We start from the raw sequence: 9,629 nt of genomic DNA on the forward strand, positions 1-9,629 counted from the left end.
CACACCTGTTCCTCCCCTGTGAGCCACCAATGAGGGCCTGGAGATGTCACGTTCATGAGGGCCTTGGAGAAGCTATAGCCCTTGTTTGTTTGTTTGCTTTGTTTTACATTAAAACTAGTACTGTCTTTTCCTTTATGGAAAAAGAAAATTTAACCTGGTGGTTAGGATCTCCAGTCCTATTAGCCCCAGACACCCTGAATGCTAACCCCAGGTTGTGGGCTGAACAGGGAGCCTGAGAATCGTGTAGAGGGCTATTTCCGCTGGAAAACGTTTTCCAAGCTCTGCACCTATCTTGGGTCACAGTCTGTTGGATGGCAGGAGCTGTCTTATATAGAGTTAGGCCCAGATTTCAGGTTGCTGTCATGAGTTGGGTGCTTGACTGGCCTAGTTCACTTCCCTCTTCCCCAAAGCCATAGGAAGCACCTCTAATCCAGGCCTCTCTTCCAGCATCTTTCCAAACTTGGATATCAGGTCCCAAAGAGGCCCGGGTGGATGAGTCTAGGTAGCTTAGCTCATCCCACGTGTATGCATCTTGTTCCATGCCAGCCTGCTCCCCTCGTCCTACTCCCACAGAAATATTGTGAGCACCTGCTCTCCCAGGAGCTACCAAGTCCCGCTGACCACAGATACCAACTGGGCTCATCCTGACTCTTAAAATCAGTATGAGATCTGCTTGAATCTCCATCCCATCTCCCCAGGGCACTTGCAAATTTTTTCTGGCTCCTGGACTCCACTGGCTGTCTCGTAGGGTTTCCTGTAGCCTCCTGGACTCCACTGGGTTTCCTGTAGTCCCACCCTGGACTCGACCCCAGGATGGAGTACTGCCCTTTTGCCTGGAATCCTTAACAAACAACCAATCACAGGGGCCACCCTACGACCTAGACATTTACTGTGTATTGAGGGTATGGCAAGAAGAGGTTTGAAGTTGACTTTACTATTTTAGACAGTCCCTTGGCCATGGCCATGAACTTGGGCTTTGTCATCCTGCCACCTTCATGTACCTGATTTTCCACCTTCTCTCCTCCAGGCACACCCACCACCAGACTTCTGCTTGTCTTCAGTCTTTCTCTCCACCCATCCGCCCCCTGCGGCTCCCCTTTTCCATCCCAAAGTGGTTGATCCCAGGGTTTTCCCAATCGAAGGTAGTTCCTCCTTCCTGAGGAGCAGCTCTGATACAAGCTGGTGACAAAGGCTTATTCTCCCTCTACAATATCATCTTTGCTTGTACGTAGTAATCAGACATGTATGGGTTCTACCCTGGCTTCTGGGACGGCAGATAAATTTGGATCTCTGCCCTCCACTGATTGGTCAAGCGCCCCTTGGAAACACAGTTCATTTTCTCTGCCAGCAACCACGAAGAAACCAAAGGACAACCAATGGTCCACGGTGCCGCTTTCATTAGGCAAGCCAAGAGCCCGTAGCCTGAATGAGGGGTTAGAACAGAAAATTCATTCCCGTGGGGTTGTGGCTGCAATTTTCCAAGTATTCATTCCAGACACACAAATACCCCATTAAGATGCCACCGTAAAGGGTATGGGGACCGAATGAGTCATGCGATTTCCTTCCTTAGTAAGCTGAGAAGCTATTAGTTTCATCCCAATTAAGGAATCATTATTTCTTGAAACCCAAGTATGCAGGCCTCAGCCAGTTCCCCAATGATTGGCTGGGCTCTCTCTCTCGCACAGTATTACCTGTTAGGTTCAAGGCTGCCTGGGTCACCCACATGGCTCCCCTCTCTCCCTGACCACACTGGGACTTGTATTACGTCTCCACTCCCTTCTGAACAGTTAGGGGCCCTCACCCCAGCCTCTGTGCCCAGGCCTGCCATTTTCACCAATATCTCTTATGTCATAGCAGGACCTCAGCAAGGGAGGAAGAATTAAACTGGTTTTCTCTAAACCAAGGCCATGAGTAGACAACCATTATCCTATGGGGGATGGAAAGCCATTGGAAGCCATTAGATCTGTGCTGTAAGGGGATCACACTGGTGGGAACAGAAAGGAGGGTCTGGATGGGAATATCACTAGAGACAGAAAGGCCCATGGATAGATCATAGGATTAGATTTGGCTGCAAAAAAAAACAACAACAAAAAAGCCAAAATAATAGTAGTTTAACAAAATAGACTATTTCTCTGTCATAGTCAAGCAGCCTGGAGTGGCTTGGATGGCTTTTGTGGCTCTCATGGTATCAGGGACCCAGGCTCCTTCTATCCTGTTGTTCCTTCATAAGTGGCTTCCCCTCCCATAGTGGTCCAAGATGGCTGCTGGAGTTCCAGGCATCACATCCACATTCCAGTTAGGAGGAAGGAGGAGAGGAGAAAAGGAAAATACATGTTCTCCTTTTAAGGACAATTCCTGAAAGTTGCACATTATCACCTCTGCTTACATCCTTTTGGGTGGAACCAAAGTCACGTGGGTTTCACCTTGCTGCACAGAGGTGCTAGGAAAGACAGTCATGTGTCTGGCCGAACACCAAGGGTTCTGCGATTGTGGAAGAAGGGGGAGAAGAGAAGGTCTGGCTTCAGTTGGGAGTGGCTTTTCTGCGCTCTGTTACCTTGGCCAAAGGCAGCCACAGGAACACGCTTCCCTTTCTCCCTTAGATGGCCTTCTCTCCGCACACATATCAGTCTGTAGAATCTAGCTTAATTCTCCCATCGCGTGCTGGGCACTACCGGGGACGCAAGAGAGCCGTGAGGCACTGGAGGGTTTATCTTGTTTGCTCCATATGCCCTCCTTATTGGCAGAGAGTCAGTACTCAAGAGATGTTTTGTTTTGTTTCTAAGGACTCCATTAAAAAAAATTTTTTTTAATGTTTATTTATTTTGAGAGAGCAAGAGAGGGAGAGAGACGGAGTGCAAGTGGGGGGCGGGGGAGCAGAGAGCGAGGGACACACAGAATCTAAAGCAGGCTCCAGGCTCCGAGCTGTCAGCACAGAGCCCGACGTGGGACTCGAACTCACAAACGGTGAGATCATGACCTGAGTCAAAGTCAGGTGCTTAGCCAACTGAGCCACCCAGGTGCCCCTAAAGACTCCATTTTTAAAGATAATTTTTAAAAAAATGTTTAAGTTTATTTATTTGAGAGAGAAAGCACGAAATCCCAAGCAGGCTCCACACTGCCAGCAGAGAGCCCGATGTGGGGCTCAATCTCAGGAACCAAGAGATCACGACCTGTGCCGAAGCTGAACACTTACACGACCGAGCCACCCAGGGGTCCCAGGACTCCATCTTTTGAGAGCCGTTTTATTTCATAGCAAAGTTAAGAGGAAGGTACTTTGAGGTGAGACCAGAGCAATAAAAATTACTCTAGCAAATACCGTCGAAGGAAACCTGTTGGGAAAATACTACGAACGCAGGAAATTTTCTGGAGGGCTGGAGAACCCCAGGCCTCTCTGCCCTTTCTCTGCTGCGTGGATGTCTTAACCTCCTTGCCCGCCTGGCCAAACGCCTGCTCATTCTCTAAGGCCCAGCCTAGGCATCTCTTCCTCGGTGACCCACCCACGTGGCTCTGACGACCCCCTTCTGCGTCCCCGTGGCGCCCGACAACGGCACCAACACCCAGAGCTGCACCCCCTCATTGGACGTGAGCTCACTGAGGGCAGGGCCTGGACCCCCTTAGTTCTGGTTGCCCGGGTCCAGGACAGCACCTGGCACCTGGTGGGTGCTTTTGCTCGCCAGCAGGATGCTCCTGAAATATGTCTTCGGCCCCAGTGTTGGGCCTGAGGGTTGGAGGGTGACGCTACCCCAGCTGGGCAAAGCAAGGCTCAAGCCAGGCCTTTGGAGAGGGGTGGGTAGCATGCTGGGTTTCTGGGCGTAAGGAAGTCGTCCCCATACGGCGTGTCTTGAAAACATCAGAGCAATTTAGGAGCAGACTTGGTGGGGGTTTGAGGGTCGTATGTGTGCGTGTGTGTGTGTCTTTCTGGAGGGGGGCAGGTCTGAGGGGTCTTGTGGGTGAGGGGATGAGAGACTGAGCTGTGTGTGTGTGCTGCTGGGGAGGGGTCAGGTGTGTGAGAGGCCAGGGTTCGTGAGGGACAAGGTGTGTGTGCCCTTCGTGTGTGCACCTGGGAGGGGTTTGGGGGATCAGTGTGTGTGTGAGTGTGTGTGTTTGTGTGTGTGTGAGAGAGAGAGAGAGGTGGGGGGACAGAAGCAGCAGCATGGGAGGAGCAGGAGGAGAGAGAACACACGTGAGATTCAGGGTCTGGGGGTCCCGTGGTGACTCGGGGTCTGTAGATAAATGTGGGACTTTTTTCTCGCTCTTTTCTTTTCTTTTCTCCTTTCCTTTCCTTTCCTTTCCTTTCCTTTCCTTTCCTTTCCTTAATTCTTTTTTATTCTATTTCATTAAAATTTTTTTTAATGTTTCTTTATTTTTGAGAAAGAGAGAGACAGAACATGAGTGGGGGAGGGGCAGAGAGCGTGGGAGACACAGAACCCGAAGCAGGCTCCAGGCTCTGAGCTGTCAGAGTGCGTCTCCAACTCACGAACCTCAAGATCATGCCTGACTGAGCAGGAGTCGGATAGATGCTTCACCGTCTGAGCCACCCAGACGCCCCAGGACTTTTCTTAAAGTGAAAACCGTTGGGGTTTGGGGGGTGATGCTCTGGTAGAGGATGGGCTGCTCGCTCCAGAGGAGGGGGGCTCCTGATGTCAGCCTGTGCCCGGAGGGCACGTTCCCTGCTGCCTCCTGCCCAATCGCCCCCCCCCCCCCTGCGGGGACAGCAGCAGGAGGGACGTTGATCCCCTCCTGCTTCCGGTGCGCAGCCAGAGGCATTCAGCAGGGCGTCCACAGGGCGCAGGCTCCCTCTCGTGGGCCATCCATCCGGCCAGTGGGAGCGGACACAGCGGCAGGGGTGCTGGGGGCAGGGGGCTCTCACCCCAGCCCTGTCCCGGCCCCTGCTGCTGCCTCCCTCTCCCTGTCCCCGGGCCTCCTCCAGCCCGGGATGCGTGTGCCCAGCGAAGCCTGAGGTGGCCACAGTGCCTTGCAGGATTGCCCTTCCAAAGGGCTCCCCTGTCAGGCTGCCCTTTGCCCCCTCCCCCTTCACCCCAGCCAGCCGGGAGAGGTGGTGAAACGACACCTGCCAGCTTCTTAGAAATTCCAGAATCTCACCTCCGCCCCAGCCCTCCTGAATCAGAACTTCTGGTGGCAGCGAGGCTCCCGCAGTCCGTGCAATCAGCTTTCTGGGCGATTCTAAAGCAGGCTAAGGCTTGCAGAGCAGTGCTCTAGGTTGCCTGACAGAAGCACCGTGGCATGAAGTAAGTTGCCCATGATTTCGCTCATTCATTCATTCACTGAAGATTATTTGGAGTGCCTAATGCCTGCTGGGCACTGGGGCTCCGTCATTAGACAAACCCCCATCCTGTGAGCTTATACTGAATATAGCTCAAAATTCAGAAGCTTAGAAAGCAAAGTGCACACTGTGTGCAAAGATGGAGGAAATTAGACCGGGGAGAGGAGATACCAAGTGTCCAGGCTGGGGCTGCAATCTTCAGCGGGCCAGTAAGGGAAAGGCTCAAGTGAGAGGAGGGCCCGCGCCAGGCAAGTGTTGGTGGAAAGAGTTTCAGGGAAAGGAAGCAGTTGGAGCAAAGGCCCTGGGGCAGGAATGTTGAGAGCTAGCATGACTGGGAGGCATAACAGGAAGGAGGTCATAGAGGTGCAGGTGCAGACTTAGGACTGGCTCCTACCTTCCCTTGGCCTCTGTGTACCCCCACCCCCTTCACCCTCAGATTCTGGGCTTGTGTGCCTAGGGGCCGCCTAGGAACGGAGCCCTGATGTCACAGAAGTCTTTTTGTCTTGCAAAGTTGAAACTCTGTTGATTAGCTACTCAGCCCCCACCCCAACCTGGCAACCACCCCTCTACTTTCTGTCTCTGCGAAAATAAGCAGAGCCAACTTAGCATAATGTCCCCAAGGTCTGTCCACACGGAGGAAGGAGTCGGATTTCCTTCCTTTTCAAGGCGGACCGATATTCCATTGCCCGGTTGGGCCACATCTGGTTCACCCATTCTTCTATCGGTGGATGTAGAGTCTGACGTATTTTGAAGCTAGAGCCAGCGGGTTGGACTGGGAGAGGGTGAGGAGAAGGAGCTGATGACGACTCCCAAGGTTCGGTCTGAGCGATGGAAGGATGGCCTTGACATGACCAAGATGGGGAAGACAGGAGGGAAGTAGCTTGGGGAGGAGGGAAGGGGAGGGGAAGTTCAGTTAGGGAAGGTTCAATGACTTCTGTCCGCCAGCTCCCCTGGGGGGGATGTGTCCCCGGCCAGTTGGGGCCTGGGACTCAGGAGGGAGGCCCTGGGGGCAGACACCTGTTCTGAGGTGCTGGTATGTCTCTGGATGTGACCTACAATCCAGGAGACTGGGAGGGCTCCCAAGGAGCAAGGACAAAGAGGAAAGATCCCAGAACGGAGCCCTGGGACCCTTTGGGGTTTGGGGCTCTGGAGATGAGGGGGAATCAGCAAAGGAGCTGGAGACTGAGTGGCTTGGGAAACGGTGGTGTCCTGGAGGCCAAGCGGTGATGCGTCTCGAGGAGAAAGACTTAATGCGCTCGTGTGACACACATGGGCTCCAAATGCCGTCCTGGAGGTTGCACATTGGAGCTAGAAACGTGGAGCCCTGCGGTGACTCAGTAAGGGCCGCATCAGGGCAGCGGTCTGGGTGCAAGTGTGACAGGGTGGGGCACACAGGGAACCCAAGGGAAGGAGGGGGAGACAGTGAGTACACGGCTGGGCGGTGGCTGGAGAGGGCCCCAGGGCGCCGAGGAAGCTTTGTATCTTGTTTCGTTGTGTTTTGAAGCTGGGAGACATATCCGTGGAGGGAGAGCCAGAGAGAGAGAGGGAGAATGGCTGGAGCCGTGGCCGTGAGTGGGGCCTGGGATCCGGGGCCAGGAGGAGGCGCACGGACCGGCCACCCGCGGTGACACAAGGGGTGGCAGTGCGGGAGGGTGCAGGTGTGACAGAGAGGCGGGAAGGGACAGCACGCAGCTCCACCCTGAGGGTGAGGGTGGGGACGGGCTGGCACTCGGGCCAGAAGAGAAAAGCCCGGAGTAGTCACCCAGGTGGGTGCAGACAGCAGCCTCGGGGCCTCATCCGGCAGAGGTGGCCCCAAGGCCCCCACGGAGGTTCCTGGTTATGAGTGCGAAGTGTGTCCGTTCCCCAGGGCTGCAGTTCGGCCAGGTGAGCCGTGAAGGGAGGGGTGACAGGGAAGCAGCGTGCGGCCCCAGGGAGGGGGTCCGGGCACAGAGCAGGCGGGGATGGCTGGGCGTGGTGGGGGCAGAGCTGAGACGAGAAACCAGGCTTCCAGCTCCCAGACCGGAGTTTGCGGGGAACCAGGCAAGGCTGCCGCCCTGTGGCCTGGCACAGAAGTTCCCATCCAACGCGCACGGTGTCCAGGGAGAGGCATGAAACTCACACGACAGCGGGGGTCTCTCCTGTGCCCTCTGGATTGTGCCAGGCCCGGCGCGAGCATCTTGAATTCTGGAGCCTCGGCATTGGTGAAGGGGTGCCGCGGGCTGTCCCATCTCCAACAGGGAGCCCGACACACGGTGGCCGCGCACTGATGTAAATTGGTGTTTGTTGAATGAATAACAAACGCACTCATTTCCGCCCTTCAAGTTTTTAGTTTACTGGTGATCTTCAACCTGTTGTGTCTGTAGCAATTCTGAATGTGAAGGTTTAAGTGGAATCCCTACCACAAGGAATTAAGAATTTGTCTAGGGGCGCCTGGGTGGCTCCGTCGGTGAAGTGTCTGACTTTGGCTCAGGTCATGATCTTGTGGTTTCTGGGTTCGAGCCCCGCGTCGGGCTCTGTGCTGATGGCTCGGAGCCTGGAGCCTGCTTCGGATTCTGTGTCTCCCTCTCCCTCTTCCCCTCCCCTGCTCACTCTCTGTCTCTGTCTCTGTCTCTCTCTCAAAAATAAACGTTAAAAAAATTAAAAAAAGGAATTTGTCTAAGTCCCACTGTGTAAGTGAGCAATATTTACGAGGTGCTCCCAGTGCCATCTAGCTGCGTCTCATGGTGTCACTGAAAGCCCTCACAATTGCGGCATCATTCATTGCTGTCACCCCCTAGTGCTATGAGAGATAGCTTTCCCTTTTCTCCCTCGTTCTGCAGAGTCATCCTTTCTTCCGGGTCGGGTCTCAAAGTTACCATCTAAGGAGAAAATACCATTTAATAAAAAATTACCCTTGAAAATGATTGGACGTGCCTAACAAGCGTAAAATTCCAGTTTTGCTTACGTAAACCTCAGCCTTGACGTGCACAGGTGGCATATTTGGTAATGTGTCGCACACAATGACATGTTTTTATGCAAAATAGCAGTTACGGTATTTTTGGTAAGATAAAAGGGCAAAAAGTCAGAATTCGTCTAAAGACTTAAGTCAGAGTATTTACAAGGCAAAGTTCTCACCTGTCCTGGCAAAGTCAACATTCCTCTGTCCCCGGCCTTGGGTCACCTTTCGGCTGGAGGTCCATACCCCTCCCTAGCAGCAGGGAGCAGGACCCCCTCACCTCAATGATTGGCTCCGTCGGGGCAGAGGTGGGGGTGGGGAGACGGACACTGGGTCCCAGGTCGCTGGACGGAAGCTCTCTGGGTTCCCACGAATCCAAAGCAATTGCTTCATTCTGGAATTCTGGAGCCGCAAACCCTGAGTTTGGAAAAGAGACTGTCGAACTAAAATATTAACAAGTGCTGAAAACGGGGAGCAGAGTCCCTGCTCCCAGGCGCCCTCCAGCGCTGGTGCAAAGTCGTGTAGACCAGGGACTCCCGACTGCCTGACCACAGACCGCCCCCCCACCCCTCCCGGGACAGAGAGTGTCAGTCAGGGTCTCAAAGTCCTGGTGGAAAAGCAGCTCTCCCCACAGAGTAAATGCGGTGTCCCGGGAGTACACAGATTGGTGGTTTTTGAAATCGTATCGATGCTGTTGGGGACGAGTCAACTACAGATTTATCCCGAAGCACCAGGGAATTCATAGCAGCTTCCGTGGCTTTTGTAACTCTCAGTCACCACATACTAACCGTGCAACCGCCCTGGGCAAGCACGGCCAGCCCCTTCCAAATCTAGGACGCCCTGGCCCCAAAGCTGCAGAAAAGTGAGTTTTCCCCAGGCTTCCTCTGCTCTGCTCCCCCATCAAAAAGTCAAACCCATTGTCCTTTTACTATTTTATTTCTGTTTTTAACTATTTATTTATTTTGAGAGACAGAGAGAGAGAGATAGCGAGCAGGACAGGGGCAGAGAGAGAGGGAGACACAGAATCCGAAGCAGGTTCCAGGCTCCGAGCTGTCAGCACAGAGCCCGACGCGGGGCTCGAACCCAGAACTGCGAGATCATGACCTGGGCCGAAGTCGGACGCTCAACAGACTGAGCCACCCAGGTGCCCCAGAGCTGTGTCCTTTTGCATTCTGAGTTTTCAGGACGGCGTTTGTTGGACAGGACAGCAGATGGAGTTGGAGAGATGTGGAAATCTTGTTATCCAGGTTGCCCAAATGCTGAGTTCCGCTGTCTTCCACAGAGAGGACCCAGGGAAGATGGGAAGGAGTCATTCTTGGTCTTACAGTGTCCCCATGGTCTTACGGTGTCCCCGTGCTCAGAAAAGCAACCCCATGGTGGACTTCGGAATCTTTCAGCCTTTGGAATCTT

The sequence above is a fragment of the Panthera uncia genome, chromosome E1 (assembly GCF_023721935.1).
Source record: "Panthera uncia isolate 11264 chromosome E1, Puncia_PCG_1.0, whole genome shotgun sequence".
Taxonomy (NCBI): Eukaryota; Metazoa; Chordata; class Mammalia; order Carnivora; family Felidae; genus Panthera; species Panthera uncia.